We start from the raw sequence: 12,272 nt of genomic DNA on the forward strand, positions 1-12,272 counted from the left end.
CATATTCAGAAAGATATGTAAGTCTAGTTTCAGAATCAAGAAACGGTGCGTAAAACTGATACCCGAGCTAGGAGATATGTTCGTTTCTTCAAGACGTGTCAGTGCTGTCAACACGTACACGAATCTAACAGCAGTTTGGTGCATGATTTTTATCTTTTTCCATACTACATATAAAATTCTGAAATTTTTACAGCATAAGCTACACACATAGAGGCATCTATCTTCTATAGTAAAAATACCATAAAATAACATGGTCGGCTTGTCAATGAGAAAAATTCGTCAAAAATAGGACAAATTCAACTTTGCTTAAACACAATTTTGCATAACCAGAAGATGCATGAAATTCCCTGAGATAAAACCCAACTCCAACTTCTAAAACCCTCTCTCATGAATTCAATTCAATGCTAGCTACATGCCAAGTATGGAATTGTACAGTAAAATCATAGATTCAAATGTAGAAGAGCATGAATTACCATACAAAGTCTTCAATTCAACCTAACCCTAATTTTCCCTTTCTTTCTTTCTTCTTCTTCTTCTCCATGGCTGATCTCTCTCTCTCTCTCTCTCTCTCTCTCTCTCTCTCTCTCTCTCTCTCTCTCTCTCTCTCTCTCTCTCTCTCTCTCTCTCTCAAAAGGTGACGTTAAGAACAACAAAAAAAACAAACATGGAAGATAAAAGCGTTTCCTAGGAAATTATCCAGTGTGAACATCCCACATAACCCTATCTTTTGTTTTATCAAGCCACAAAAGAATTAATAAAGTGTATGCAAGTGCATGCACTCTCACACTCCATTTCATCTCCACCGGTCACATTAATAACTAAATCACGATCGGGCATGTCAATTATGTTTAAGCACATAACTCAATTAAAAATATAAATTATGCTAATTACTCGAGGCGGATGTTACACCCAGATCCGCCCGTACTTGCTGAGTTGTTGGGGAGGCTTGGTGAGCTTGGGAGTTTGAAACAAAGTACGCGAGACCGAGAAGTTGTCCGTCCGCGCCAGTCATCTTTGAACGAGAGGAGGAGAAAAAGGGAGATGGGATGCGAGGAGAAAGTGTCACCACTAGATCTGAGTTAGAAAAGTTTCCCCATTAGAGTCGCCAATTGTGGTGTCGTGCTTTCTTCAGTTGAACCCTTTAGGATGGTGGCTAGGTTGATATATCGAACGCGGTTGAGACCTGCACACTTAACACCCGTGTTAGTGCTAAATCCGGATCGTAGAGAATCCGGGATAGGCATTCCGATGGTCAAGTTAGGAAGGAAGAGACGCTGTTTAAGTTATACTTAGGGTTTTGGTGAGAGAGAGTCAATTACCTTTCCCTCTAGACGGATAACTCCTTTTGTAGGAAAAGGAAACGTGGAGACCAGCCCACGCGCCTACACCATGCACTCAGTGATTGTTTCGTCAATCGTGGCGCCAAATCAGGCCCACAATCTAAGGCCTGTCATGATCCCCACGATCTGTTCCTGCAATAGGGGAAACGATGCCACGTCACCTGTCACACCTACCCGACTCTTCCTGGCTTCCTCTCTAAGTTAGGGAGCAAGGGTGGCTCGGTAGTTGTCGATTCTGCCCATCAAAACAACCCGACTGTATTCGAACCTTTGTAGAGTTGCTAATTGGTCCGGCGGGACGCTGCCGAACAGGGAGTCATAACCAACCATCCTGTACCCAGATCCATGGTTCCCCCATTGGTGAACGATCTTGGTCCAGCAGTACTGGTCTGGCAGAGGCATAGTGAACACTGTGCACTGCCGGTCCATATATAAAACCCTTAAGTCCACGGATCTGTCTAGTCACTGTTACGCGGCCATCCCCTAGTTCACCCCGCTGAGCCATGCCCGCCACAACCAAGAGCACTTGTGTAGGGCCGGGACGAATTTGCTTTAAGGATATAGTATTATTATTCATAAAAATACTAGCCTCGATTGTCAATTTCCGGATGGCTGAAATTGGCCCAGTAAGTTTCCTAATCTTGATTACTTTTTGTACATGTGTTGCAATCTATTTTTCTAGTGATAAACGAATTCCGGTTCCAACACAAGGAAGATAATCCGACGGGGGGAAGCTAGAGGCAATGAAAACATGAAAAACACAACCCGTCCATTGTATTTTCTTTTTCTAAAGGAAGAATGCTTATAGCGACGGAAGTTATTCAAAAGATTGATGGAAAGTTATGTCTAGATTAATGGGCATCCCTGTATGGTCAGAGTCGTTGAAGAGGACAGTGCCATTAGAGCCGCTGCTCAAGTTCCAAACGATGCTTCAGTCTCAACTGTGGGAGATGATGATATGGAAGCCAGCAATGCATCGCCACCCAATGATAGGTTGTATGATGGAGCTGACGGAACCGGGATTTATTCAACGCGGGGGCCGAATTATGAATAATAACTTTTGAAATTTCAAGGTTCGGGAATCTAATCGTTTATTTGATTTGGGTTTTGAGAAGATTTTTTTGAGTAATGAGTGGAGAGAGATAAAAAGAAAAATGAGAGAAATAATTGAAGGGAAAACTGATTGAAGACCGTGTGCAGAGAAAGAGAGGTTGGATTTTGGGACCCAAAACGAACATAGTCTAAAGCATTTAAATCTTTAAATAACACCCGATACAAAAAACAATATATAGTGGCTCTTAACAAACAAAAAACAACTAATATATCTTAATATTTTAAAAACAAGTGAAGTGGAGTGTAAGTGGTGCATCCCTTATACTCCCATGGAAATAGAAAGGGTGTGATTCCTGAAAGCACCCATCCCCATTTCCAAGTTTCTTAGGATAGATTAGATTATGTTTAACTAATAACAAGAAAATTATTATTTTTTTAACCCAAAACTACTCGGGAGCCATGGCCCCCATAAGTCCTTACATAGTTCCGTCTCTACAATGCTGACCCAGCTATGGGAAGGAGAAATGTTGGCAATTCAAATTTGCCTAGGGAATATGGGAAGCTAGCATGGAGAAGAAATTCAATCCAACCCCTTACAAGTTGCAGAGCGAGTTTAGTTGCAGTCTTGCAGAGTGTGAGTTTATTGCAAGGATAAAGTCAGCCCATATGGAGCAGGTTTCAACTTCTCATCTTTGTAGTCATCAAGCAAGGATAAGGCAAAGTTGGTGGAAAATCCTCCTCCGATTGATAGGATCCAATTGTCTGTGGACCTCAATCCAGCTCATAATGTTACGGGTAACGGGAAAGTAAAATGGAAGCGATCCAAAATCAATTGAAGACATGTTCAGCATTCCTAAATTCAAGTGGAGGGGAGGCAGGAAAAATGCAAAATTGTGTTGTGTTAATTAGGATCGACTGTGGCGGCATCTGCCCTATCATTTGAAGACACTAGTAATAATGCCACATGCGATGCACGATTATGATGCCTGTTAGATTGATATACATATAGTGTTTTTGTAGTGAAATTAGAATAATGCTAAAGAGAATATGGTTGTTAAAAATTGAAATGTATAGCGCATTAAAATAATTTAAAGAGTTCCTTAAAAATTTGCACATACATAGAGTTATTGGATGTGGTGAACCGGCAACATTAAGTTCCTTTGCATATTGATCTGCAAATGTTGGTACGATTTAATAATTACATAGACTAGAAGTTTAAGTTTGGTAGGGAAGGAAAATATTACAAAGATAAGAAGTCTATTAGTTTGCAAACTCTAATATAGGATATACAATTTTGCTGATAATTTCGTGTACCTTCAAGCAGGAAGCTGAAGCCATGCAAAATAGCTTAGAGGTAAAAGAGCATGAATTAGTTGCGTTAGAGGAAAAGCTTGACGCAAGGGAAAGAGTAATTTTTTGCAACTTAGTTACATCTATGTGCGCATACAATTCAACCCCTAGTGAATTTTAGAACCTGGTTGAGTTCCTACTTCATGCAATTTCATCATTCTTTAATCTATTTGTTTACTAGAAGGACTTTAGACATGTCCATCTCACCTACCAGGATTCAATTGTAATAGTTACAGGATTAGCAAGACCGTAGTTACGTTACAGTCAAAAATCTGTTTATCAAGTGTGTAACAAAGAATCGAATACATCAAAATTCAACCATCCAACTGTTACACTGACTCCTGGACCCCTGGTAGGCATATTTAGATGCATCAGTAATGGAGCACATGTTCAACCTTGAATCTCAAAATTAATGGTGCACAAGTTGAACATCAAGACCTGGAAGAAGAAAGATCATTTCATCACTCATTTTGGACAACATAGAAAGCTAAATCCAACCACAAAGTACAAAATGAAAAAACCTTTTCTTTTTTTTTTTTTTTTTATATAACCGAGGAATAGCCCTATGGCCGAGCTACAATTGAACCTGACTGCGCAACCCAAACCTCGAGGGGAATACAAAATGAAAAACCTAATTACTTAGAGAAGCCAACTTCCGATACCAGAACATCATCAATTGAAAACCTTGTGCCTAAATACTTAGAAAGTTAAATCACTACTCCCTCCGTCCCTTTTTAAGTGTCCTGTTTCGTAACTCCAATTTATTAAAAAGACATCATCATTACACCTTTCACATCAACTTTTTCCTTCACTTTTCCTACTTACCCATCATCATTACACTTTTAACTTTTCAAAATAAAATCTACTTTTAAGAACAAAATAGATAATACACCAACTTTTACCCCCCTAATTTTACAAAATGGACACTTATTAAGGGACAACCTAAAATGAAATACTGGACACAAAAAAAGAGACGGAGGGAGTATAAACTATGGTTTTATATAAATTATGATTTTCCAATTATAGAATACATGCATGGTGGGAAAAATAGACCAAGAACTGTAATAAAACCTACTATAATAAAGCATCAAATTACCTGTATTGCATTTGAGTTTTCAAAATTGCTTCCTCGAATGAGATTGCATTTGAACTCTGTTTCAGTTTTCATGAAATTTCTCAGCAACCAAATACAATCATAATCAGATTCTTCTCCCCCTAAACCCTATAGAATTCACTGGGACCCAATCCAATAAAAGACTATTACATTTAGCCTAGTTCAACTATTTGATTAAACTTGAGGTGAATTTTCATTGCTGTATAAAAAAACCCAAACACGGAACCCTGAACTCAAATATCTGTTGTCTGTGCACCATTTTAATTCGCTTTGATCAGCAAACACCAAAAATTCACAACTTTAGTATGAGAATCTTAACCTTACTCAAATCTGAAATCGCATTTTTAACATGTATGGGGCAACGGGGCTGAAGCTATTTGAGGTACCCATTGGCTAAATCCAGTTTTCGTATCGATTCCATATCAGGTGTGATCCCGCCTCCGGGTACTGAAAATTTGCCGCCGCGGGCTGCTTTGTTTATGGTGGAGAAACGGACCAAAGGCAAGATCAACCTGCTTTGTAATGAATTTTTGGTTCTAAGGCCTTTCAACGAGCATCCGAAGACTCCTTATTTAGTTTCAGGGCTCTCTTACGGTGCTCATTGAAAGGCCTTAGAGCCAAAAATTCATTATGACCATTTAACATAAAATGATCAGAAAAATAAAATATTTGCACCGGTTCAAACGGATTGAAAATTGGAACACTTTTTTTTTCCGTTAGTTTCGTTAACGGTGTTAACGATTTTACCAATTTGGAACGTAAAACAAACTACAAGGACGAAATTAGAACACTTTGAAACTAGAGGGATGTAAATGAGACAACCGTAAAACTACAGGGATGACTACAAAAATTTGCCATTAATATATTCCAGCTCCAGTAGTCTCATAGTTAAAACGTTCTATCGCAAGCACGTATTAGTAATATATACGTACCCGTTGTACAAGGCCCGCGCGCCTAATACTTTTGAAGGCTTGAAAGAAAATTCAAAACTTGAGGGGAATGGCTTCGGTGTCCCCGGTCATTTTGGGGATACCGTAACTTTTGGCGTAACAAAACCATTATGAGTATAACCAAAATCCATTATGAGTATAACCAAAACCATTATGAGCATAACAGAACCATAGCAAGACATAACTTGTTTGTTATGCCTTGGTTGGGTTTGGTTACGCCTTGGTTGATTTTTTGGATATGCCTTGTTTGGGTTTTGTTATGCTTGTAATGAGTTTTAGTTATGCTCATAATGGTGAAGTTATGCCAAAAATTACGGTGTTCTCAAAATGACCGGAGACACCATAGCATCATCCAAACTTGAGACTCTATACTTTTGAAGGTAAAATACAAACGTCAGTGACGTATTGAAGCAAAAAAGTATAAATATCATAGTGATGGTGATCAAGAAATATATACTACTCCCTCCGTCCCTTTTTAAATGTCTTACTTCGTAACTTCAACTTATTAAAAAAACATCATCATTATACCTTTCACATCAACTTTTTCCTCCACTTTCCCTACTTATCCATCATCATTACACTTTTTACTCGCTAACTTTTCAAAATGGAATCTACTTTTAGGGACAAAATAGACAATGAACCAACTTTTATCCACTAACTTTACCAAATGGACACTTATTAAGGGACATCCCAAAATGAAATACTGGACTATAATAAGGGGACGGAGGGAGTAGTATCGTACTTAATTATTTTCTTTTAAACTTCCAAATTAATGGGATCTTTTACGGACCAAAACAAAGAAATTAAATGAGATCAAAATACGTACCCAAATTGTTTCGTCTTCAGCTTGCTCCAAGACACAACCAAACATCTGATAGTAGTCCTCCCATGAATAATATCACGGGCCGTGAATAAGTTTCTCTTTATTACTAATTACTACAATAAATAGTAAACAATGGAGAGGCTGTGAGTACATGAAAACAAGCATTAGTTGATGTAACGTGTGGATCTTCTCATTTGTGTCCTCTGTTATATAGAAGAGATGATACTAGCCAAAAATATTCTACTTATACACATATATTGTCCACACCTAGGTACATATGTGGTTATTTTATGTGAAAATATATATACACACGTTCGTGTTTGAGTGTGCACAATTCAATTAATGTGTATTCCTAGTAAGCGAGGATGGAATTGCATGCATGCATAGTGAGACCTATTAAATCTCGGGTATTATTCTGCGACATTTTTAAATTACTTTTTTTGCCAAAAAGTAATTATTAGCGAGGAAATCAAATATTTCGTCGCCAATAGGTACCTTTTTTGACCGAAATCAACATTCCCTTGCCATGCAAAATGTGCTCATTGGTGATGAAATTATTATTCCGTTGCCAATTCTAAAATTAATTACTTTTTTATGTTCAAAAAATTCAAATTATTTAATACAATTTTGTGAAAATATTCTATATATTGGACAAAGGTTAATTGAAATTTTGAGAAAATGTCGATATATAATTGATTTTGCAATATTATCAATGAAATGTCAAGTGGTTCAGTGGTTGTTTGGAAACAAGAGGTTGCGAGTTTGAGTACGCGCGCAATCAACAAAGCCTAACACCCCGTTTTGCAAGAAAGATTGGGCGACAAAAGTGTGCTCATCATAATGTTAAATTTGGCAAAAATGTGCTCATCATATATAATGTTTCGTTTGGCGACAAAATTTCCATTGCCAAAGCCTAACACCCCTTTTGCAAGAAAGATTGGGTGACAAAACTGGATGGCAAAATTTCTCGTCGACAAAAGCATTAACGACAAAAATTTTCATTAATACTAGCATTGTACCCATTTGATGCATGAAACAGAAAAAAATTGCTGTGAACATTTTTTTATTCTCGTACATTAAACGGGTGCAACGCTAGTTTTAATATAGGCCTAAATAGTTGTTTTCTCGTCGAAGTAAAAAACACATCAATATCTGCGGTATATATAACAAACAATTTCCTTATTAATTGTTGCTTATACTTTTCATGGAAGAAATCATCATATACAGAAGTATATATGATACGTAAGTAATCGAGTTACCATGTCCCTATCACGAGAAGGGTACGTTGTGCTAAAAAAAAAAGGGGGGGTTCAGCTCACCTCCATATATACTATCCACCAAATTCCTCGCGCCAAACTTTTATTTTGCTGGCCTTGATTGGACTCACAACAGTGTTCTAAACCGTTTATCTTGTATTGTTAATTGAGGCCAACATATGAGAAACATATTAACTTGATCTGTAATCGTTAGATACATTAACGATTTTCTACACTAGCTAGTTCACATGATTTTCAATATGAACGGTCCATATTGTAAAACTTGTTTGTGTATATTTTGATGACCGATCGAGCTTTTCTTTTCAAGAGACTTTGTTCTATGCAAGACGTACAATATGAACGATTCAGATTACAATTGTGGGCTCATAATTGGGCCCAAACAAATAAGTTTGCGGGAAATTCTAAGCCGGCCCCGCTTTTAGTATTTTGTCTCTTGCAAACCCTTTATTGAATTGCTCTTCCGCATAGGCCTGACATGCGTGGATAACATATTAAGGATGTACTTGTTGTTGACTTGTGCTGATGTAGATGTATTTTTTTACTTTTAGCATTACAAATTAACTTTAAAATATAATATCTCTTACTATATATATCCATTTTTCGTAAAATTTATTTTTTTAGAATCTGCTCGACGAGATTTATCAAACAAGATATATATTGAATCTGAAATTATGTGTAGAAAAAAAAGTAATTTTTTTTTTTGTGTGAATTGTATATTTTTAGGGTGTGAATTGTTGTATCTTTTTTTGTGTGAATTATGTATTATATGGGGTATGAATTTTTGTGTATAGGTGTGAATTATGTATAACAGAGAGTATGAATTATTGTATAGGGTGTGAATTGTATAAAACAGGGGGTGTGAATTGTGTACAATAAGAGTTTTAATGAGGTGTGAATTGTCTACTTTTTGTGGGTGTGAATTATGTGATGGGGTGTGAATTAAGTGATAGAGGAGGTATGAATTCCGCATTTGAGGAGTATATATGAATTTTTTTATTTTGTATACAATTTAAGGGAGTTTGAATTTTCTAATATATGGGATGTGAATTGTTTGTTATAGGTAGTGTGAATTGTTGTGGGCACTTGCCCCTAAAATCTGGGTGAAAATTGAGTGCGCCCTTTTCTTGGAAAAAAAAGTGCGGCGAAACGCTTCGATTCAGAGTTGCCACTCGGGTTTTGTGGTAAACCACCCAAGGAACCAAACTTGAAAAAGTTTGCTACGTTGCTTGATTTTGAAAAAGGCCTAAACTGGTTCATCGTCACCTTCGATATCTGAGGTTCGGGAGCCAGGTTACGAGAGGGGAAGAGTTTTAAGGCACCCTCTTGCCCAATCCAGAGATCGGTCTCTACTCGGGCATTTTGTAAAACGTTTGATTCTCTCTTTTAATCATTTTTAGCCAGTTAGGGCTGGGGAACAGATAAATGGGATTAAACTGTAACAAGTTTGCAGTATGTGATAAAATGGTATGTTTGCTTTATCGAAACCAGTAATAAAGATTGAAAATAGACTTATGTGAGCATTTTAAATAGACTGACCACATTGATCCAAGGGGATGCACGCAGGAAGAAAGCCAGCATACACTGACCAAGTCACTGCATGCAGACCTGACCTGCGCACGCCACACATGGACTGGCGTACTCCAGTAAGCTTAAACTCACAGCTCTTACTTTAAACCCTTTGGGCTCTGGAAAGGACCAGTGCACACCCAGGACAAACCACGCAGTTTATGTCATAGTTTATATTTAGTTACAGACATTTAAAATGGCTTTAGAGCCATAAAATAAATAGAATACCCCATAAACAGTGTGGGGGAATATCCAGTCCTCCAACGCCAACCTTTTCAGATTTGGAAACAGCTACTTCGAGTTTGGCCATCGTAGCAATTAGAGCTACTATTTCTGTGTTAGGTACAGCCACTTCGGGGTGAGGAATTTCATCTTCAGGATCAAAATTAGGTTTTTCTTCTTCGACTATTTCCCCTCTTGCTGGGAGTTGCTCATTGATCAATGCGCGCAAGTTGGCCATAGAAGCCTCGGCCTGATCGACCATTTATTGCATGATGGCCATGTTATGTTGGAGACCTGTCAGAATAGCAGCTTGATCCTGAGGAGCCTCTGCCATGATGAGTGCCTTAGTGAACTTCGGTGACGACGATGGAGAAGGAGAAGATGGAAGGGTCTCGTGTGGCGTAGTTGGCGGTGAATCTCCCACTGGCAGTGAACCAACTTGAGCTTCCGTTGTAACTGACTGAGAATCGAGCCTTACAAGTCTTCTTCTGTACGGACCTGGCGGACGTTCCCAAGTAGGTTTGGCTCTTATTCTCGAAATTCTCTTCGGTGGTGCAACGGTTCACGGCTAGACAATAAAACAAATTAGAACTCAGTGGTAAACCTGCAGCAATTTATTTGAAAGAATGGAAAATGCGCATGTCAACGTCGTCGGTGTCCCTTTAGACTCTATAACTAAATAGAGTTTGTCTCAAGACATTCAGACGCCTTCAAAAATCCTCGGATATTCTTTTCGACAATGTATTCTTATTTGAATTGACTAACAATAAGATATATCAAAATAGACTAAGCCTTTGACTATTCCGTTCTCGAAGTTTTAACTTCTGGAGTCAGATCAACTCGGTGTAGTTGACGTGATATCGGAATCGGGGCGGCGTAAGCAGCACTGTGCCGGAGCCTAAACGGTGTAAGTGATTAGCACTTTTAACCTGGATGGTATAAGTATCACGGCATTCTCTCCTTTGTTCCTAGTTTTCTGTTTGAAACCTCGACTGGGCGTTAGACAAGGACTTAGAAAGTATTGATTTCCCAAAGTCTCGTTGATCCAAGGACTTTGAAAATTGATAACGTGCAACATCGAGATGCACGACTCGTCATCAGGCCATGACAGTGTCCTAATAGGCAAAAGACAAACTCGATAAGAGACAACTTAAAAGCCGCCCTATCATGCTCCTACGCAAAACGGTATGTATGTGCAGTGCATGCAATAGGGAAAGCAGTAACACATAGACAGTATATGGGGGTTAGACGCAAATAAATCTTACTTTGTAGGTACATATCCTAGGTTGGAGGATTCTAATGCTTTGTACATGAAGATGCCGGTTTTGGTTTGAAGGGGTTCCTCTGACTAAAGCCAAGATATAACTTCCGCTGCCCGCGGATTGTAGTGCAACAGTCGAACGGCAAAATGACTCATCATTGTCCAAGGTTGTTGGGCGTTCGAGGATCTCGGGCTCCAGTAAACTGTGCCAGCTACCCAAAACACATCAATGGGGATAGCCAACATCGATGCACCTGAAGAATGCTAAAAGATTGATTAATGAGAGAGAATCACAATGTTTGCAAATATGCCTTTTAAAATGTGGCTCACTTTTATTAATCGATACTTGGAGAAAACTACACAAGTGAACAAACGACAAAAGTGCCAGCTCGGATTGGTCGCGGAGATCCTATTAAGTCGCCATTCCGTTCTTCAGCAGCATGGAGCGTACTATTTTGATAGACTTTTAAAGGATTGTTCTCGAGAGTATTAATTTTCAAGTATAGATCAATGCAATTAGTCCCCAGCAGAGTTGCCACTGTGGGCACACGCCCTAAAATCTGGGTGAAAATCGGGTGTGCCCTTTTCTTGGAAAAAAAAGCACGGCGAAATGCTTCGATTCAGAGTCGCCACTCGGGTTTTACGGTAAACCACCCAAGGAACCAAACTTGAAACGTTTGCTTTATTGCTTGATTTTGAAAAAGGCCTAGACTGGTCCATTGGCACCTTCGATATCTGAGGTTTAGGAGCCAGGTTACGAGAAGGGAAGGGTTTTAAGTCACCCCTCTCGGCCAATCCGGAGATCGGTCTCTACCCGGGCATTTTGTAAAATGTTTGATTCTCTCTTTTAATTATTTTTAGCCAATTAGGGCGGGGGAACAGATAAAGGGGATTAAACTATAACAAGTTTGCAGTATGTGATAAAATGGTATGTTTGCTTTATCGAAACAAGTAATAAAGATTGAAGACAGACTTCTATGAGCATTTTAAATAGACTAGACCACACTGATCCAAGGGGATATGCGCAAGAAGAAAGCCAGCATACACTGACCAAGTCACTGCATGCAGACCTGACTTGCGCACGCCACACATGGACTGGCGTACTCCAGTAAGCTTAAACTCACAGCTCTTACTTTCAACCCTCTGGGCTAGCGCTCTGGAAAAGACTAGTGCACACCCAGGACAAATCATGCAGTTTATATTTAGTTACAGACATTTAAAATGGCTTTAGAGCCATAAAATAAACAAAATACCCTATAAACAGTGCGGGGGAATAAACAGAGGCCAATGCCTAGTTGCTATGCAATGGCCAACCA

The sequence above is a fragment of the Rhododendron vialii genome, chromosome 2a, assembly GCF_030253575.1.
Source record: "Rhododendron vialii isolate Sample 1 chromosome 2a, ASM3025357v1".
NCBI lineage: Eukaryota > Viridiplantae > Streptophyta > Magnoliopsida > Ericales > Ericaceae > Rhododendron > Rhododendron vialii.